Here is a 22025-nt window from a genome sequence, read left to right as displayed (position 1 = left end):
CTTTCCAGCTGAGTTGTATTCAGCTCTTTGGGGGTTGAGTGGCCAGGGCCTGCTGGAGCTTGGTGTTGTCAGGATGTCAGATTGAGACAAACGTATCGAGCTCTGTTCATCCTTCAGGCTGCTGGAGCTGTACGACAGTATGCTTCTGTCAGGTACTATGCGCAAATCCATGAGGAATGGTATCATCACCCTGACCTACAAGTGGAAGGGATTGAGGGAGGAAGTTAGAAATCAGCGACCAAGATAATTGGCGAGTGTAGCCTACAAAATCCTGTCTCAGTCATGTGTAACTGGGTCAGGTCTGCTCTGCGATTGGTGATTGACCCTGACCAAACCTGTGCTGCAGGGGAGAGGACGATCTCTGAGAGCCTCGCGCTCCTAGGGATACGATCACCGGCAGGCAGAACAGAGGGGTGGATACCTGCTTCATCAGCCTGGACCAAGAGAAGGCCTTTGGCAGGATATTGCAGACCAACATGTGGGATGTGCTTTATAAAATGGGCTTTGGGGAGAGAATCTGCAATTGGGCCCGACAGATCTACACCGACATCATTAGCGCAGTCTCAATCTGCGTATGGGAATCACAGAGCTTACCCATCAGATCCAGGGTCTGGCAGGGCTGCCCACTCTATCGAGCCCTTTGCTGAGTCCATCAGTAAGGATGTGAGCCTGAGAAGTGTGATTATTCCAGGTAGAGCGGGCCTACAGGTCAAAGCATCCCTGTAAGATAACGATGTCACCAATCTCTGCTCAGCCCCAGTGTCAGTGCGCAGGTTCATGAGCAGCTGTGACCCTTTCAAACTGGCCTCGGGAGCCACGGTAAATCGAGACAAGAGTGAGGCCATGTCCTTTGGGATCTGGCCTGAATGATCCTTCATTCCCTTCACCGTCAGGGCAGATTACCCAAAAGTGCTGGGCACACAGTTCAGAGAGCCTGGGGCGTGCAGAAAGCCTTGGGAGGTGCACATTGTGGGTAAAATCCTGGTCATCAGGTGTGAGGCACTCTCTCTGTTGTTGTGCATGGCACAGTTCTGGCCCATCACCCACACTGCACTGTTTCCCTCATCCGAGCCATCTTCCATTCCTACTGGAAGCCTAAGATAGACCGTGTCTGCAACAACTCCATGTACTAAGCTCTGGCTAAGTGGGGGAAGAACGTACCCAATGTCACCCTCATCCTGATGTCCACCTTGTTGTGCATTAAGCTGTGTTATCTCAGTACGCAAAGACCAAGTGTCACTCTGTACTGAGGTACGACCTGATCCCAGTGTTGCGAACGAAGGGACTGGCCTCTCTGCCACGGAAAGCTCCAAGTAGTTGGACCGTTCTATAACATATATCCTTTGTTGTGAAATTTGCAAAGAAACAAACGTCTGACCGCCAGTCCATCAGGTAGTGGTCAGCACGCAGCGTGCTCGAGATCCCGTGGGAAAAGGAGAGGCTGGATCCTGTCGTGTGGTTCCCAGAGCAGACTGACAAAGTCATTTGGTACAATGTCTCATCATCAGAACTTTCCAACAAACAACAAAACATAGATTGGCGGGTGGTGAGAATCCTGTCAAATTGTGGATGTGCGCCTTGTTGGCCTGTGCCACAGTCCACTGCCCTGGAAGTGGCTGTGGGTGAAACCCGAAACATCAGCTTTCCTGCTGCTCTGATGCCGGCTGTCGTGCTGTGTTCATCCAGCCCACACCCAGTTATCGCAGACTCCAGCATGAGCAGTTCCTACTCTCTCTCGGCTCAGTGTGAGACCTTTTACAGTTACCGTATAGCTACAGGGAGTGTGTGGATGAGGCCAGGCTCAATGTTTACCTTCAGCATATAGTTATTGGGAGGTGCACGGATGAGGACAGACTTGCTGTGAGACTGTTCACAGTCACTGTATAGTAAGTCGGAAGCATGGAGATGAGGCCAGGCCCACTGTGATACTGTTTACAATCACTGTTTAGTTTCTGGGAGGAGTGTAAATAAGGCCATGATCGGTGTGAGACTGTTTTGTGTCCCTGTATAATTACTGGAGGTGTGTCAATGAGGTGAGGGCAATTGTCAGACTGTTTACAGTCAAGTAGGACTTCCTGTGAGTTGTGCGAATGAGGCCAGGGCCACTGTGAGACCATTTACAGTCACCGCATCATGACGCGGAAGCGTGTAGATGCTGCCAGGCTCCCTGTCAGTAACCAGGTGGTGTGTCCACGAGGCATAACTGGGATGCACTAAAAGCTTGGGGCATAACTGGGACGATGGGGCTGCTGCTGCCGAGGCACAGTCGGGAAGGACCACTGTCTGAGGTTTTCCTGCTGAAGGTAAATGAGGGTCCATTCAGTTGTCGGACCCTCCCCGTGTCTCACATGTATGTAAATATTTTTGTTGTATGTCTAAGAGAGGTCTTTGGTTCATTGGGTGGAGCCAAAGTCCAATGCTTTATTTGTTTATTTGATATGCAGCTGGACAGAACGCAACTGCAGTTGTGACATTGCACAGAAACAAAGAGATTTCTTGTGAAAAAGGTGTATTTTTCAAATCAGAAATGTGACTGGGAGGAGTGTGGATGAGCCCAGGCTCACTGTGGGTCTGGTTACGGTCACCACATTGTCTCTAAGATGTGTGTATATGAGGCATGGCTGGCTGTGAGACTGTGAAAAATCACTAATTAATAAGAGTTTGTTTCTTCAATTATTTGTTGGATGTGTGTGTCACTGACTGGTCCAGCATTTATTGCCCATCCCTAATTGCCCTGGAGATGTTGGTGGTGAGCTGCCTTCTCGAACCGCTGCAGTTCGCCTGTTGTGGGTTGCCCCCACAGTGCCATGAGGGAGGGAATTCCCATCTTTTGAACAGTCGCAGTGAAGGATTCCGGATATATTTCTAAATCAGAATCACGAGTGGCTTGGAGTGGGATTGAAGGAGGTGTTCCCGTGTACTTGATGCCCTTGTCCTTCGAGATGGAAGCTGTCATGGGTTTGGAAGGGACTGCATGAGGAGCTTTGGCGAATTTCTGCCGTGCATCTTGTGGATCATACACAGTGCTGCTGAGGCCGCTCGTCATTGGTGGTGGAGGGAGTGGATGATTGTCGATATCGTGCCAGTCAACTGGGCTGCTTTGTCCTGGATGGAGTCAAGCTTCTTGCATGTTGTTACAGATGCAGCCATCCTGGTAAATCGGGAGCGTTCCATCACAGTCCTGAATTATGCCTTGCAGACAGTGGACACGTTCTGGGGAATCAGGAGGTGGGTTAGTCGCCGCAGCATTCCTCACCTCTGACCTGCCCTTGTAGTCACTGTGTTTATGTGGTGCGTCTGGTTCAGTTTTTGTTCAAAGCTCACCCCCATGACGGTGACAGTGTGGGATGCAGTGAATGTAACAAATTGTTTGTCAAGGGGTGGTTGTCTCTTGTTGGTGACGGTTATTGCCTGGTATTTCTGTGGTGTGAATGTAACTTCCACTTGTCTGACCAAGCCTGGGTATTGCCCAGATCTAGTTGCATTTGGACAAGGACTGCTTTAGGATCTGAGGAATCATGAATGATGCTGAACATTGTGCAATCATCAGGAACATCCCAACTTCTGGCCTTATGATGAACGCAAGTTCATTGATGAAGCAGCTGAAGATGGTTATATATCGGACACTGCCACGAGAAACTCCTGCAGGGATCCCCTGGAGCGAAGATATCTGACCTCCAATACGATCATTCATTTTTCTGCGTGCCAGGTATGACTCCAGCAAGTGGAGAATTTGTCCCCTTATACCCATTGAGTCCAGTTTTGCTCGGGCTTCTTGATGCCACACTTGGTCAAATGTAGTCTTGTTGTAAAGGGCTGGAGCTCTCACTTCCTCTCTGGAATGCAGCTGTATTGTCCATGTTTGAACCAAGGCTGTAATGAGGTCAGGAGCTGAGCTGCCCTGACGTAACCCAAACTGGCCGTCGCTGAGCAGATGCTGCTTGATAACAATGTTACTGACACCTTCTATCACTTTCCTGATGATTGAGTACAGCCTGATAGGGCAGTATATGGCCAGGTTGGATTTGTCCTATGTTTGAAATACAGCACATACGTGGGCAATTTTCCACATTGTCGGGTAGATACCAGTGTTGAAACTGCACTGCAACAGCTTGGCACGGGGAGCGGCACGTTCTGGAGCACAAGTCTTCAGTATTATTGCCAGAATATTGTCAGGGCCTGTGACCTTTGCAGTATCCAGTGTCTCCAAGTGTTTCCTGACATCACGTGGGGTGAATTGAATTTACTGAAGACCGGTATCTGTGATGCTGGCGGAGCCCGAGATGAATCATCCACTTGGCCCTTCTGGCTGAAGATTGCTATGAATACTTCAGCCTTATCTTTTGCACTGATGTGCTGGTCTCTTCCATCATTGAGGATGGGGATATGTGCAGAGTCTTCACGTCCAATCAGTTGTTTAATTGTGCACCACAGTAAATGACGAGGTGTGGCCGGACTGCAGAGCTCAGATTTGATCCATTGATGGTGGGATCACTTTGCTGTGTCTATCACTTGCTGGCTATGCTGTTTGGCGGCTTCACCAGGTTTCTTTATTTATTCATTCACAGGACAAGGGCATCATAGAATAGAATCAGAGAATCCCTACAGTATTTTGGTATTTCCAGGGGGTCCCGGGAGGGGTGGTGTGTCGGTATTTCCAGGGGGTCTCAGGGAGTATGTCAAGACTTACAGTGGGTCGCAGGGAGTTTGTCTGTACAGGGATCTGGGGCTGTGTGTCCGTATTTCGAGGAGCTCCTGGGGAATGTGTCAGTGTTTAGAGGGGACCCTGGGAAATGTGTCATTATATACAGGGAGTCCCAGGGAGTTTCTCAGTACTAAAAGCGGGGACAGGGAATGTGTCAATATTTGCAGCTGGTCCCGGGGAATATATCAGTATTTACAAAGGGTCCTGGGGAGTGTGGCAGTATTTTCAGGTGTTCTCTGCGACTTTGCCAGTATTTAAAGGGTGTCGAGGGAATATGTCAGTATTTAGAGGGCTTCCCGAGGAGTGTGACAGAATTTACAGGGGTCCCGGTGATTGCATCAGTATTTGCAGGGTGTCCCAGGGAGAGAATCGGTATCCGGGGGTGGAGTGTGTCAGTGTTTACGGGAGTTCCGGGCTGTGTATCGGTATTTACAGGGGGAATGGGGAATGTGTAATTATTTCCAGGGGGTCCTGGGAGTTTATCAGTGTTTACGGGGGTTCCGTGGAATGTGTCAGTGTTTCGGTGAAGTCCCAGGGAATGTGTTCGTGTTTAGAGGGGTCCCTGGGAAATGTGTCCGTATTTACATGCAGCCCCAGGGAGTTTCTCAGTATTTACAGCGGATTCCAGGGAATGTGACAGTAGTTACAGTGTGTCGTGAGGTGTGTGTCGGTATTTACGGGATATCCCAGTATTTGTGGTTAGTTGCGTAGAGTGTGTCTACACGTACAAGGGTCCGGGTATGTGTGTCAGTATACAGAGGAGGCCGAGGGAATTTTTCAGTGTATAAAGCGGGCCCTGGGAAATGTGTCAGCGTTTACAGAGGGTCCCTGGGAGTGTGGTGGCATTTTCAGGGATTCTCAGGTACTATGTCAGTATTTACAGGGAGTCCTGCGGAGCGTGTCAGAATTTATAGGGGCTCGGTGCATACTGACACAATCCCCTGGAATCCCTGTAAACACTGGCACACTCCCTGGGACCACCGTGAAATACTGTAGCTCTCCCTAACACCCGCTGAAAAAACAAAGTCCACGGGCCCCCCTGGAACTACTGACGCTCTCCCCAAGTCTCCCTGTCAATCCTGACACAATCCCTGAGATGCCCTGTAAATACTGACCCTCCATGGGACCGCCTGTAACTACTGACACACTCCCGGGAGCACCTGTAAATAATTACAAATTCCCCGGAACACCCTGTAAATACTGACACTCTCACCAAGAGCCCCTGTCAATACTGACACAGTCCCTGAACCCCTGTAGGTCGCGGGAATTTTTCAGTATTTAAAGGAGGCCCCGGGAAATGCGTCAGTCTTTGCAGAGGGTCCCAGGGACTGTCAGTATTTTCAGGATTTGCTGGGACTGTGTCAATATTTACAGGGGGTCCCACGGAGTGTGTCAGTTTCAGGGGCTTTGTCAGTATTTCCAGGGGGTCACACAGATGTGTCAATATTGACAGTGTGTCCCCGGGGACTCTGTTGGTCTTGACAGGGGATTACCAGGTCGTGTGTCAATATTTACAGGGTGTCACAGGTTGTGTGTGTGTGTCAATATTTACAGGGTGTCCCTGTGTATGTGTGTGTGTGTGTGTGTGTGTGTGTGTGTGTGGGTATTTACAAAGAGTCCCTGGGGAGTGTGTCAGTGTTCATTGTGGGTCCAGGAGAGACTGTCAGTATTTATAGGACGTCCAGGGAGACTGTCAGTCTTTACAGGGGGTCCTCAGGAGTTTGCCAGAGGGTGAACGCTGAGGCAGTGCCTCATTATGCAGGTGTCAGAATTCAGATAGTGTCCCTTGATGAGAGGGTCAGAACTGAGGTATTGCAGCTCTGTGAGCAGGTCAGTTCTTAACCAGTGTCTCGTTGTCAAGTGGTCAGTCCTGAGGCAGTGACTCCATGCTGGATGGTCAGTGTTGAGGAAGTGCCTCATTGTTAGAGGAACATTACGGAGGGTAAGTCTCAAGGTAATGGTGACAGAGCTGAGACAGAGCCACATGATCAGAGATTCAGGGCTGAGGGATTGACTCAATCACAGCATTGTCTTGAGGCAGTCCCTCTTTGTGAGAGGTTTCGTTCTGATGGAGCGCATTTGTCAGAGGCGATCCATACTGATCCAGTGCCTCATTGTCGTGGGGTCAGACTGAGAGGCTGCTAAACAATTATCAAGTCAGTTGTGACATATTACAGTTCTATCCTGGGGTCAGTCCTGACAGAGTGCCTCATTGCCAGAGTATCAGTCCTGAGGTATTGAAGCGCTGTCTGAGCATCAGGGGTAGGGAGTGCCTCATTGTCACAGGGTCAGAAATGTGGGAGTGCGTTATTGTCAAAGGGTCAATGCTGAGGGAGTGCTGCCATTTAAGGGGGACAGAATTAAGGAAGTTGCTCACATTTCAAGGGCCAGTACTGAAATAGTTTTTCACTAGGATGTCAGTGTGGAGGAAGGGCCTCAGAAGCAGTGGGTCAGTATGACGGTTTCCCTTATTGTCAGGGGGACAGTTCTGAGGCACTGACTCGTTGTCAGAGGGTCAGTACGGAGGTATTGAATCACTGTCAGCGTATCAGAACTGTGGGGCTGTTTTATTGTCACAGCGTCAAAACTGACGCAGTGCCTCATGAAAAATGGGTTCGAATTGCGAGAGACCCACACATTACACAATCAGTAATGATGTATTGCAGCATTGTGAGATGGTCAGAATGAGAGAGGGCCTCATTGTCACAGGGTCTGCACTGAGCGATTTCATCATTTTCAGGCACTCCGTACCGAGGCAGAGCCTCATTGTGATCGGGTCAGAATTGAGGGAGTGCCACTTGATTACGGGGGCAATACTGAGGTCTTGCAGTTCTGTCAGGTGGTCAAATCTGATGGAGCTCCTCATTGTCAGGAGATCAGCACTGTCAGAGCAGAAGGGCTGAGGTGTTACAGGTCTATGAGAGGTCAGTACTACGGGAGTGCCTCATTATTAGAGGTCCAGTACCGAGGGAGTGCACAATCGTCAGACTGTCAGTACTGAGGGAATGCCTGATTGTTCAAAGGGTCAGTACACAAGGAATGTCTCAATGTAATGTATGATTAAAGATGCAGTGCTGAAGGAGTGCCTCATTCTCAGTGTCAGTTCTGAGGCAGGGTCACATTGCTGGAGGGTTGTTCTGACTTGGTGCATGAGTAACAGAGGGTCAATACTGAGGCAGCATCTCATTTTAGGGGCTTAGAATTCATGGGTGCTACATAATTAGGAGGTTAGCCCCGAGGTATTGCAGCTCAGGTGCGGTCATTCGTGAGGGGGGAGTGCAACATTGTCAGGGGTCAATTCTGAGGTGTCAGAAAAAGTCCTCCCAGAAACATCAGCAGGACTTGACAAAATCTGTACAAGTGAAGCAATGCCTGGCCCGTTAAATAAGAGCAGGTTTGTTGGAGCCTATTTCAAGGATAGACCTCAGTGTAATGGAGGAAGCATTGAGGGAGTCCTGTACTGATAATACAAGATAATAATTCATACATAATTGCAGCATTGTCAGAGGATCAGAACAGCCAGAGTGCATTATTATGAGAGACTGATCACAGAGGAGGAGCTTCATTGGAACAGGTTCAGAATTAATGGTGAGCAACACATTCACAAGGTCAGTACGGAAGTATTGCATTTCTATTGGAGGCTCAATACTGAGGAATTACCTCTGTCAGAAGTTCGTACTTTGTCAGTAGTGAGGAATTGTGGCATTGTCACTGTGTTGGTCTGAGAAAGTGCCTCTTTATCAGAGGGTCAGAATTGATGGGAGTGCTACATGATTAGATGCTCAGGACTAACAGATTGCAGGACTGTCGGCGGGTCAGATCTGTGGGAGTGATCATTGTGAGATGGTCGCTGATGTCCAACCCTAAAACATGGAGCGCCCTGTAAATAACTCCTGAAAAAAAAGGCCCCTTTCACTAAACCCGAAAACAGAGCCCCCGTATCTAAGTCCGAACACACAGAACCCACGAAATTACTCCTAAAACACGAAGCTCACTGTGAATAAACCCCAAACACAGATGGCCCTGTAAATGAACACTAAAGAATAGAGCCTCCTAAAACAAGCAGCACCCGTGAAATAAAGCCGAAAACACAGGAACCCCAGTGTATAAACCCTGACATTCAGAGCCCCCTGTAGATAAACACTAAAAAAAAGTAAAAACTAAAAGGAACTGTGGATACAGTAAAATCAGGAACAAAAACAAAATTGCTGGAAAAGCTCAGCCCTCACGCTAGCCCAATCCGGCACTCAGCAGAGCCTCAGGCCCAAACTAAACCAAGCTTCAGCCGCACTCCTCGCCCTCACACACGGAGCCGCCTGCACAGAGGCCCTCAAACGCCTTTCTCTCATCCGTAAAAAGCGGGCTTCACTGTAAATAACCCCTAAAACACAGAGTCCTGTTTAAACAAACTTCTACAATATCAACTTCACCCCCTGTAATTATACGCTCAAATACAGAGACCCCTTTAAACGAACACGAACACATATCCCCCAGGAAGTAAAAGGTGAAATACCGGGCTCCTTCGAAACAAAGCCGAAGGCACAGAGCACCTGTCAATACACCCCAACATCGAGCCGACCTGTACATTATCCGTAAAACAGGGCCCCTTACAAATAAACCCTAAAAGACAGAGCTGGCTGTAAGTAAAGAGCCCCTTGTAAATAAATACCAAAACACACAGTAAAAACCGGAAGAACTGCGGATGCTGCAAATCAGGGAAAATATCCAAAGTTGCTGGAAAAGCTCAGCAAGTCTGACAGCATCTGTGAGGGAAAAGAAAGAGTTAACGTTTTGGGTCAGGTGATCCTTCCTCAGAACCTCTGGCTGGCGCGTCTTCAGTTATGCAGGGTGAATTGCTTTAAAATATCCTTTTTCTGTGAGGCTCTATAACATTATAATAGAAAAACATCAGAACTAAGCAGGAGTAGGCCATGCGGCCCCTCGAGACTGCCCCGCTGTTCAATAAGATCCTGGCTGATCTTTTTGAGACTCAGCTCCACTCACCCACTCGCTCACCATCAACCTAAATTCCTTTCATGTTCATAACGTGATCTGGTCTTGCCTTAAACACATTCAGCGAGGTAGTTTCAACTGCTTCACTGGGCAGGGTATTCCACAGATTCACAACCGTTTGGGTGAAGAAGTTCCTCCTGTCCTCAGTCTGACATCTGCTTCCTTTTATTTTGAGCTATACCCGCCTCCTCCTCGTTTCACCTGCCAGTGGAAACAACCTCCCTGTCTCCACCTTATCTATTCCCTTCATAATCTTGTATGTTTCTATAAACTCTCCCCTCATTCTTCTGAATTCCAATGAGTATCATCCCAGCCAACTCAGTCTCTCCTCATATTCCAACCCTCTCAAGTCTAGAATCAACCAAGTCAGTCTCCTCTGTGCCCCCTCCAGTGAGAGTATATCCCTTCTCAATTCAGGAGACCAAAACTGCACACAGTAGTCCAGGTGGAGCTTCATCAGGACCCTATACAGCTGCAGCATAGCCTCCCTGTTTTTAAACTCCATCCTTCTCGCAATGACAGACAAAATTCTATTTGCCTTTATAATTACCTGCTACAATATTACTTTGAGCGATTCCTGCACAACGACACCCAAGTCACTTTGCACAGTAACATGCTGCAATGTTTTTACCATTTGAACCATAGCCTACTTTGTTGTTATTCCTATCAAAATGGATGACCTCACATTTATTGACATTGAACTCCATCTGCCAGACCATTGCCCACTCACTTAGACTGTATAACCATCTGCAGGCCTTCAGTTCTTCTGCACACTTTGCTCTACCGCTCATCTTAGTGTCATCTGCAAATGTTGACACACAGCACTTCATCCCCGACTATAAATCATATGTATCAATTGTAAACAATTGCAGTCCCAACACTGATCCCTGAGACACACGACGAGCCACTGACCGCCAACCAGATAAACACCCATTTACCCCTACTCTTTGTTTTCTGCTAGTCAATCAATCCTCTGTCCATGCCAATACATTACCTGTAATGTCATGCAACTTTATCTCGTGTCGCAGCCTTGGCATCTAGTCAAATGCCTTCTTGAAATCCAGATACATGATATCCACAGGTTCCCCATTGTCCACCATGCAAGTATGTCCTCAAAGAATTCCACCAAAGTAATTAAACACGATCTCCCCTTCATGAGCCCATGCTGGCTGTTCCCAATGAGACAATTTATATCCAGTTGTCTTGCTATTATCTTCCTTAATGATGGATTCACGCATTCTCCCAACAACCGAAATTAAGCTAACTGACCTATAGTTACGTGCTTTTTGGAAAACAGCCAATGTGACACCACTGTTTAAAAAGGAAGTTTACAATCTGCGGGAACCAGCCCAGATTCCAGTGAATTTTGGTAAATAATTACTGGTGCAAGCCTCTTTACTATACTGTTGTACGAAAGGTCCTCTTTACCAATGCGCCCACAAGCACTACATATTAGCGCTCTCACGCTCTCATTCATTCATAACTTTACTGACCTCTTACTGGCACAGCTTGTTTAATATTACCGCATTTCATTCATAAAATTGCCATCTTGTCATACCTTTCACGATGAAAGGGAGACTGAATTAAAATGCTCCTTCCACCCCATTTACAGCCCTTTCACAGTTTTAATCCTCACGACTTTATTTTGCTGACAGCTGCAAAACGTGTGTCTACATCAGTGTCTATCCCTGAGTACATGTTAATTTTCTAACCTATTCAGAACAATACCATCGTGTCATCGTTTGAAGAAGCATAATATTAATCAGCCCTCAGCAACCGTCTCCCAGGACTTGAATAGCTTGCAGGATATCAAACAAGTTTTCTGCATTAGCAGAGATAGTAGGAACAGCAGATGCTGGAGAATCTGAGATAACAAGGTGTAGAGGTGGATGAACACAGCAGGTCAAGCATCAGAGGAGCAGGAAGATTGATGTTTCAGGCCGAGATGCTTCTTCAGAAATTGGGAAGGGGAAGGAGGTTCTGAGATAACGAGAGAGAGGGGGAGACAGATAGAAGATACATAGAGGAGAAGATAGGTGGAGAGGAGACAGACAGGTCAAAGAGGTGGGGATGGATCCAGTAAAGGTGAGGGTAGATGGGGATGTAGGAAGGAGCTGGGTCAGTCCAGGGAGGATGGACAGGTCAAGGGAGCGGGATGAGGTTAGTAGGTAGGAGACGGAGGTTGGGGCTTGAGGTAGGAGGAAGGACAAGGGTAGGGAGGCAAGGGAGAGCTGGGCTGGTTTTGGGATGCGGTGGTGGAGGAGAGATTTTGAAGCTTATGAAGCCCACATTGACACCATTGGGCCGCAGGGTTCCCAAGCGGAATATGAGATGCTGTTCCTGCAACCTTTGGGAGACATCGTAGTGGCACTGCAGGAGGCTCAAGATGGACATGTCGTCTGAGGAATGGGAGGGGGTGTTGAAACAGTTCGCGACTGGGAGGCGCAGTTTTCAGTGCGAACTAAGTGTAGGTATTCTGCAAAGCGGTCCCCAAGCCTCCACTTGGTTTCCCCAATGTAGAGGATGCCACAACGCGAGCAGTGGATGCAGGAGACCACATTGGCAGATGTGCAAGTGAACATCTGCTTGAGGTGGAAAGTGTTCTTAGGGCCTGGGATGGGGAGTGAGGGGAGTGGTGTAGGGGCAGGTGTAGCACTTCTTGCAGTTGCAGGGAACAATGTGCCAGCTGTATTGGGGCTGGAGGGGAGTGCGGAGCAGACAAAGCAGTCACAGAGACAGTGGTCCCTCCAGAAAGCAGATAAGGGTGGGGAGGGAGATATGTCTTTGGTGGAGTCGGATTGAAGATGATGGTTGGAGGATGATACGTTAGATCCAGAGGTTGGTGGCATGGTACGTGAGGATGAGGGGGATTGTGTTTTGGTTGTTATTGCGGAGAGGGGGCATGAATTACGGGAAATGTGGGAGACGCGGTCAAGGGCGTTCTCGACCACTGTGGGGGTCGGGGGGAGGATTTGCGGTCCTTGAAATATTAGGAAACCTGAGATGTATTGGAGTGGAATGCCTCATCCTGGGAGCAGGTGTGGTGGAGGTGAAGGAATTGAGAACAGGGGATGTTATTTTTGCAGGAAGGTGGGTGGGAGGAGATGTATTCTAGGTAGCTGTGTGAATCGGTGAAATAGATATCAGTTTCTAGGTGGTTGCGGGCGATGGAAACAGAGAGGTTCAGGAAGGTGAGACAGGTATTAGAAACAGTCCAGGTGAACAGGTATTAGAAATAGTCCAGGTGAACAGGTATTAGAAACAGTCCAGGTGAACAGGTATTAGAAATAGTCCAGGTGAACAGGTATTAGAAATAGTCCAGGTGAACTTATGGTTGGAGTGGAAGGTGTTGGTGAAGTGGATGAACTGTTCAAGCTCCTGGTGGGAGCACGAGGCGACGCCGATACAGTCGTTAAGTTATTGAGGAAGAGGTGGGTTTCGGGCCAGTGTCGCTACGGAAGAGGGACTGTTCCATGCAACCCACAAAAAGGCAGGCAAAGCTTGGGCCCATGCGCTGTTTCTTGTGACTGCAGCCCCCTGGCGGCCCGCCCGTGGTGGTGCTCATCTTTGCTGCGATCTGCCGGCTCGGTCCCCGAAAGGCAGCATCGGTTCCCCATCTCCGCCCTCCCGACAAACCAACCCTTTAAAGGCGGAAGGCACCCACCCCTTATCAGAAAGGTCAGGTTGCGGGGTGGGGGGGGCACGGCGAGAGGGTGCCAGAGGCTGCTTTTATTTTGGCGCAACCCTAATCTGGGGGTTATCTAGCATTCCCGCACCCGCAGAAATAGAGATTATGGGTGCACACCGCTAATTTTGGATTCCTCTTTAGAATAAAAAGTAGAGGGGGAGTGTGAATAGGGTTTTGGGATGGGGGATGGGATAGGGTGTGGGGGTGGGGGTGGGGGTGTAGGTCGGGTTGGGGGAGAGGGGGAAGAAGGTGCCCCTCTCCTTCCATTTAAGGGTGCGTACCCACAATTTGGCCCCTTAGGCTCTTTCCTGTTCTGGTTAGGGTTAGGCCAATGGTGAAGGTGAGGGTTTGGGCTGAGGTTAGGGTGAGGGCTGATGCCTGGCACTCCCTCCATACTGACCCTCTCATATGTATGTACACCCTAAAACACAGAGTTTCCGGTAAATATGCCCTAAAACACAGAGTACCGTGTAAATCAGCCCAAAAAAGAGAGGGCCCTGAAGATAAGCCCTGTAACGCTGAGTTCACTGTAAATAAACCCTAAAACACAGATCACTGTAAACAAACCCAAAGACACAGAAAACCCTGTAAATAAACCATGAAATACAGAAAACCCTGTGAATAAACTCTAAAAACACAGATCTCACTGTAAATTAACCCTAAACACAGATCTCACTACCGACAAACCCTCAATCAGAGAGCTCCCTGTAAGTAAACCCTAACGCAAAGCTAGCTGTAAATAAACCCTAAAACACAGTGCCCTCTGTAAACAAGCTCTAAATCAGAGCTCACTGTAAATATTCCCTAAAACACGGAGATCACTGTAAAAAAGAAACTCAGAACAAAGAGCCACTCGTAAATTTTCCTAAAACACAGAGTCCCTTGTAAAAAGCCCGAAAACACAGAACCTCCTGTAAATAAAACCTAGAGCACAGAACCTTCTGTAAATAAACTATTAAACACAGTAACAAAGTTGCTGGAAAAGCTCAGCAGGTCTGACAGCATCTGTGGAGGAGAAAAATGAGTTAACTTTTCGAGCCTGGGTACCCTTCCATTCTGAGGAAGGGTTGCTGGACCTGAAAAGTGAACTCGTTTTTCTCCTCCACAGATGCTGCCAGACCTGCTGAGCTTTTCCAGCAACTTTGTTTTTGTTCCTGATTTACAGCATCCACAGTTCTTTTGGTTCTTATTAAACACAGAACCCACGTTAGATAAAACCTAAAGCACAGAGCTCAAGTACATAAAGTACATAACCATAAACGCACAGCCCCCAGTAAATAAGATTTAGGGCTGAGGCTAGGTTTCATGTTTATGCAAGTGTGAACATTAGGGCTGAGGTTAGGCTTAGGTTTAAAGCTGGTGTTATCTCTGAGGGTAGCGTAGAAGAAAGCAGCTTTGCATTCCCAGAGACAGAGCTGAGGGAGAGCATCTGTGTATTCCATAGGAGGCACGGGAACCATTGTAACCTTAACAGATCAAATAATATGACAGATTAGTTTACAATTAAAGATCATTGTGACTGTGGTCACAAGGTGAAGAGCTGGATGAACGCAGCAGGAAAAGCAGCAACAGAGGAGCAGGAAAGCTGACGTTTCGGGCCGAGAGCCTTCTTCAGAAATGGGGGAGGGGAAGGGGGTTGTGAAATAAATAGGGAGAGAGGAGAGGCCGATAGAAGACGGATAGAGGAGAAATTAAGTGGGAGGACGGGATAGGTGGGAGGAAGGACAGGTTAGGGAGGCAGGGACCAGCTGGGCTGGTTTTGGAATGCGGTCAGGGGAGGGGAGATTTTGAAGTTTGTCAAGTCCACATTGACACCATTGGGGTACAGGGTCCCTAACCTGTCATTCCTCCCACCTCAAAACCCAGCCCCATCTCCTACCTACTAACCTCATCCTGCCCCCTTGGCCTGTCCATCCTCCCTGGGCTGACCTATCTCCTCCCTAACTCCCACCTACATTCACCTGTACTGGCTCCATCCCTGCCTCTTTGGCTGGTCTGTCTCCTCTCCACCGATCTTCTCCTCTATCCATTTTCTGTCTGCCTCCCCCCCTCTCCCTATTTATTTCAGATCCCCCTCCCCCTACCATTTCTGAAGAAGGGTCTCGCCCAAAACGCCAGCCTTCCTGCTCATTTGCTGCTGCTTGGCCTGCTGTGTTTATCCAGCTCTACACCTTGTTAACCCTGTAAATATGCTCTCAAGCACAGACACCCCTTTAAATAAATCCTAAGAAGGGTCATTCAGGAAATAAAATGTAAAAGAAACCATAAAAGCCAGAGTCCCTGTAAATAAAGTGTAAAACATAGAGCTCCGAGTAAATAAATCCTGAAACACAGTGCCCCCTGCAAATCCTCCCTTAAACTAAGCCTCCTGCAAATAAACTCGCAGAGGCGACTGTAAACAAACCCCAAAACACAGGACCTCCAGTTAATAAAGCCTAAAACAGAAGGCCCACTGTAAATCAACATGAAAAAACACAGCTCCCACTGCAGCACTGCGAATTAGTCGGATTGAGTTAGTACCTCAGTCAGCAAGTCAGTTCTGAGGCAGGGCCTCTTTGTCAAAGAGTCAGATTTGAGGGAGTACCATTGGATGATGGTTATTGCAGCACTGTGAGAGTACTGGAGTGAGAGAGCACCTCACTGTCAGAGGGTCAGTACTGAGGGGGTACCTCACTGTCAGCGAATCAGTACTGAGGGAGTACGTCACTGTCAGACGGTCAGTACTGAGGGAGTACCTCACTGTCAGAGAATCAGTACTGAGGGAGTACTTCACTGTCAGATGGTCACTACTAAGGGAGTACCTCACTGTCAGAGAATCAGTACTGTGGGAGTACCTCACTGTCAGAGGGTCAGCATTGAGGGAGTTCCTCACTGTCAGACAATCAGTACTGAGGGAGTACCTCACTGTCAGAGGGTCAGTACTGAGGCAGTACCTCACTGTCAGAGAATCAGTACTGAGGGAGAACCTCACTGTCAGAGGGTCACTACTGAGGGAGAACCTCACTGTCAGAGGGTCAGTACTGAGGGACTACCTCACTGTCAGAGGGTCAGTACTGAGGGAGAACCTGACTGTCAGAGGGTCAGTACTGAGGGAGCACTTCATTATCAGAGGGTCAGTACTGATGGAGGACCTCACTGTCAGCGAATCAGTACTGTTGTCATGTTCGTTTTCGGAGACCCTCACGGATTTGTTGCAATAACAACACACTGACCTGTTTCGGAAAACACGAATCCTTTTATTACCAAGCAAGTACAAGCTGTGGAGAATCACAGTACTTAACCCGGCACAGAGCGCAGAGTCTCGCAGGTAATTCTCCCCGAGCAGCGGACAGTCCCCGCTCTTCATACTTTACAAAATACATGATACATAAAATAATTACACATTTTACAATGACATGATACCTAAAATAATTACTACAACAGACAAAGACAGGATACCAAACAATTATTACATCAAGAACGTGAAAGACCAGGATGTAGTCCCGAAGATAATAAAATGTGAGGCTGGATGAACACAGCACATCTCAGGATGCTGCTGGACTTGCTGTGTTCGTCCAGCCTCGCATTTTATTATCTTGGATTCTCCAGCATCTGCAGTTCCCATTTTCACAGGATATAGTATCGATTGCTCTTGAAGTGGCTGCTGACGGCATGAGGCGATTTCAAGTTGTTATCCGGACAGATTGTTCTAACCAGACACACTGGCAACTTGAAATCACAAATTCAGTGCCCTGGCCCCTTTGTCAGCGACAGAAATTGCATGCTTTAGAAGTTTCACACCTTTACAAATGTTCCCCACCGAACCCTATTTGACACAGTTTAATTCTAATTGTATTCAGTCAGGAAGCTTAAGACAGTGTCTGCATACCGATGTGTGGGAAGACAAAGAGTTACAGAAGTTTTACACTGAATTCCTAGCTGGGCAGGAAGCTTCAGGGCAGTGCCTGCATCCCTGTGCGTAGGCAGATGAAAGACTTTAATTTGTAGAAGTATAGAAATCAATGGGATGTTATACAATAACATCTCATTGTGAGAGTACCTCATGGTCAGAGGGTCAGTACCGTAGACGTGCAGTGTTGTCTGACTGCCAATCGGGTCAGGACTGAGGGCTCTTACAGGGACAGGACTGAGGTATTTGAAATAGGGCAATGACTGGTGTGGATCCTTTTTATTTTTTTAAAATTAGACGACACCAGAAAGATTATCAACCCGATGTGATTTGATTGGGCTGACAATCAGTTGATGACAGCAGAAAGGTCAGTGGCCTGATTACCGCGGCCGGGACTTGAGATTTCACTCTTGCCGACCTTCTCATTCTTCTCACTCAATTTCACGGAAGAGCTGTTTTGAGAGAGAGTAGGAACTTTCTGAAAGTGATCGCGGGCCCTAGTCAATATGTATCTAACAGAGACGTGGTAAAGCAGAAACTTGTTTGATGTCCCGCCAGCTATTCAAGTCCTGGGAGACGTTTGTTGAGGGCTGATTAATATTATAATTATTCATAGTTTCGGGTGACACGATGGATGGGAAGATATTGTTCTGAATAGATTAGAAAATTAACATAGTCAGGGATTGACTCTGATGTAGACACAGGTTTGGACACTGTCAGCAACACGAGTTCAAACTGTGAAAAGGCAGGAATGCGTGGAAGGAACATTTTAATTTATAGTCTCCCTTTATTAGTGAAAAGTATGGCAAGATCGCAATTTTATGAATGAATGAATGAAATGCGTAACAGTAAACAGAGGACCCTAGTGAGTGGTCAGTAAAGTTATGAATGAATGAGAGCGCGATAGTGGTCACATGGAGCGCTGTGGGTACTTCGGTGAAGAGGACCTTCAGTGCAACAGTAAAGAGGCTTATGATATAATGTCACAGAAAAACCACACAAAAGGATATTTGAAGGCGATTGGCCCTGTATCACTAAAGACACACCAGCCAACCTCCGGAAGCCTTGTTAAGTGCTAACCGATATGAGTAAACAGGGCAGACCACAGGATATTCAGGGCCAAAGGTTACAAGATTAACAAGTGACCACTTTTCTGAAGAAGGGTCTAGGCCCGAACCGTCAGCCTTCCTGCTGCTTGGCCTGCTGTGTTCATCCGGCTCGACACCTTGTTCTCTCAGACCACGTGAGCGAACGAGTTTGGCGTGTTTGAGTCTGACTGGTAAATATGTGATACACAACCATTTGATGTTACTGACTGCCTGGTGAATTGAAAACTGAAATAACTGCGGATGCTGCAAATCAAGAACAAAAACAAAGTTTCTGGAAAAGCCCAGCAGAACTGAGGGAGGTTCTGTGGAAGGGTCACCGAACCGGAACCGGTTAGCTCTGTTTTTCAGCTGACAAATGCTGCCTGACCTGCTGAGCTTTTGCAGCAACTTTGTATTTGTTTTCTGATTTACAACATCCGCAGTTCTTTGGGTTTTTACTCAGTGTTTTAGGGTTTATTTACAGGGCGCTCTTTATTTATCGCGAGCTCTGTCTTTTAGGGTTTATTTGTGAAGGGCCCTGTCTGACAGATAGTTCACAGGTCGGGTCAGTATTCGGGTGCATGAAGAGGTGCGCTGTGTTTTCAGCTTTATTCAGCCGTGTCTTTTCCTCTCAACTTCGTGGGGGATGTGTGTTAGAGTTCATTTTAAAGGGGTCTGAGTATTTGAGTGTACAATTGTAGGGGGCTCTGTGTTTTACAGTGTCCTGTATGTTTTTGACTTAATTTACAGGGTAGATCTGTGATTTATGGCTTCTATACAGGGGGCTCTGTGTTGCAGTGCTTATACACTGGCGGGGGGGAGTTCTCTGTTTTCGGGTTTATTTACAATGAGGCCTGTGTTTTAGGGTTATTTACAAAGAGCTCTGTGATTTAAGGTTTACATGAAAAGGCTGTATTCTAAGGTTTATTTTCAGAAGGCTGCCTGGTTTATTTACAGTGAGCAGCGTAGTTTAGGATTTATTTCCAGTGAGCTCTAGGTTTTAGCATTTATTTACAGGAGGATTTTCATTTCATGATTTTGTTACGGTTGGGTCTTTGTTTAAAAAACCCCCTGAAACAATGAGCTCCACGTCTCATGGTTTATTTACAGTCCCATCTGTGTTTTTGAGTTTATTTGCAGAGCATTCTGTGTTTTTGGGTTTATTTCCAGGAGGCTCTCTGTTTTCGCGTTTGTTTGCAGGATCCTCTGTGTTTTAAGAGTTAATTTACATGGGTGTTTTTACTGCTTATTTGCATGGGTACTCTCTGTTTGAGGCACTGGCTGAGTACTGACCTTCTGACAATGTGGTACTCATTCAGATCTGACCCTCCAGCAATGAGGTACTGTGTCAGAACTGATCCACTGACAGTAAAGCACAGCCCCCTCAGTTCTGACCCTCTGACAGAGCTGCAATCGTTCAGGACTGAACTTCTGATCATGTTGTACTCCATCAACTCTGAACCCAATGCATTGAGGTACTGACTCAGTATTTACTGTGTGCAACTAATATACTCACTCAGAACTAACCCTCTAGCAATGTGAGCCTGCCTCAGAACTAACCCTGTAACAATGAGGCACTGACCTCAGCTCCAAATCTCTAATTACGTGACTCTCCCCAGTTTTGACGCACTCCTTCCGTACTGACCCACGAACAATGCGGCACACACTCAAGAATGATCCTTCAATGAGGTATCACCTTATAACAGAGCTACTGACATCAAGGCCCTCTCTTTGGACTGTGTCTGATAATGAGGCACTGACTTGGTTCTGACCCTCTGACAATGAGGCATTCTGTCAAGTCTTAGTGCATTAAAATGAGGCACCCTCTGACTGATCTGAAATGCCTCAGTATAGACCCTCTGACTGATCTGAAACACCACTTCTTAGACCCTCTAAATGACAATCTTTTAATTCTGACACCATTACAGTGAGGGTCTGCCTTGGTGCTGACACTCTGTCAAAGAGACGTTGCCTCAGAACTGAGCTGCTGACAATTAGCCAGTGCCTTAGGTACTGATGAGTGAATAAAAAGGCCCGCTCTCAGCACTGACACTGCAGCAATGAGGTATTGCCACAGAACGAACCCACAAAGGGCTCATAATTGAGGGAGTGCCTCCTGATTGAAGGGTGCGGATTGAGGTGTTGCAGAACTGTCAGAGGGTCAGAACTGAGGTATTGCATCATTGTCAGATGGTCCATTCTGAGGCAGTGCCTCAGTGTCAGAATTGAGGGTATGCATGTGTTTAAATCATCAGGAATGAGCTTTATGCAGCTCTATCAGAGAGTCAGCACTGACTGCCTGCCTCATTCTCATAGGATCAACACTGATACATTGAAGCACTGTTAGATCTTCAGTGCTGAGTGGGTCAGAACTGAGGGAGTGCATTGCTGTCAGAGGCAGTGCCTCATTATGCAGGTGTCAGAATTCAAGGCATGCCCCATGAATGGAGGGTCAGGACTGAGGTATTGCAGCTCTATTCCGAACCAGTGGCTTGTTGTCAAGCGGTCAATGCTGAGGCAGCGACTCAATTCTGTATGGTCAGTCTTGAGGAAGTGCCCCATTATTAGAGGGCCATTACGAAGGGTAAGTCTCAATGCAATCGTGATAGAACTGAGACAGAGGCACATGCTCAGAGATGAGATTACCTACAGTGTGGAAACAGGCCCTTCAGCCCAGTAAGTCCACACCGCCCGTTGAACCATCCCAGCCAGACCCATCCCCCTCGAACCCACACACCCCTGAACACTACGGGCAATTTAGCATGGCCAATCCACCTAGCCTGCACATCTTTGGTCTGTGGGAGGAAACTGGAGCGCCCACATAGTTAGCGGGAACTGCCAATGCTGGGGAATCTGAGATAACAAAGTGTAGAGCTGGATGAACACAACAAGTCAAGCAGCATCATCCAGCTCGACACCTGTTATCTCAGATTCTTTAGCGTCCATTTTCTGACGAAAGAGCTAGACCAAAAACGTCAGCTTTCCGACTCCTCTGATGCTGCTCGGCCTGCTGTGCTCATTCAGCTCGACCCCTTGTTATCATAGAGACAGCACATTGGGTGTCTTTGCTACATCATGTTTTGTAAGTGTCATAAGAACTTAGATGAATGGCTTCAACATACAAATAATTTTAATGTGAATACATTTACATTTGGACTCTGATAAAATAAAAAGGAACCTAGACTTGTTTGAAAATTAAATCGACTTACTTAATTCAGCCATATAACTGGCATAAAAATCTAAGAAATTAATCCTACTCACAATCTTGGAGATGTGTTTGTTTGGAATTAGGGTGTTGAAGGTGGAGATGTGGTCAATAAGTAGGAGCTTGACGTAGATGCCCATGTTATCTGGACATTCCAGAGATATGTGTAAAGCCAAGGAGAGGGCACCTACCATGGATCTGCTGCATCAGCAGGTGAATTGCAGTGGATCAAGGGAATGTGGGAGGCTGGAGTTGATGTGACCCATGACCAACCTCTCAAAACACTTGATAGTCATAAATATGGATGGAAGAGCCGCTGGGCAGTAGTCATTGAGGCTTCTGGAAAAAATTGCTGACATTCAGTGCAAGGATCTTAAACATTAGCATGAACGTCAGAAAATTGGAGAAGCCTCGAGCATATGAGCACAGGTCACTGA

General features: G+C 47.4%; 1 long non-coding RNA gene across 1 annotated transcript in view; it reads left to right on the top strand.

The window, feature by feature from the left end:
* Positions 1-18244: 18244 nt before the first annotated feature.
* LOC132207924 (uncharacterized) overlaps positions 18245-22025 on the top strand; it is a 27064-nt gene continuing 23283 nt past the window's right edge. Inside the window, exon 1 of the long non-coding RNA XR_009444004.1 lies at positions 18245-18574. This is a non-coding gene — a long non-coding RNA (uncharacterized LOC132207924). The remainder of the gene's footprint in view (positions 18575-22025) is intronic.

Source organism: Stegostoma tigrinum, unplaced genomic scaffold, assembly GCF_030684315.1.
Source record: "Stegostoma tigrinum isolate sSteTig4 unplaced genomic scaffold, sSteTig4.hap1 scaffold_208, whole genome shotgun sequence".
Classification (NCBI taxonomy): domain Eukaryota; kingdom Metazoa; phylum Chordata; class Chondrichthyes; order Orectolobiformes; family Stegostomatidae; genus Stegostoma; species Stegostoma tigrinum.
Note: the sequence above shows the minus strand (reverse complement) of the source record. Positions and strands in the feature narration are given on the sequence as shown.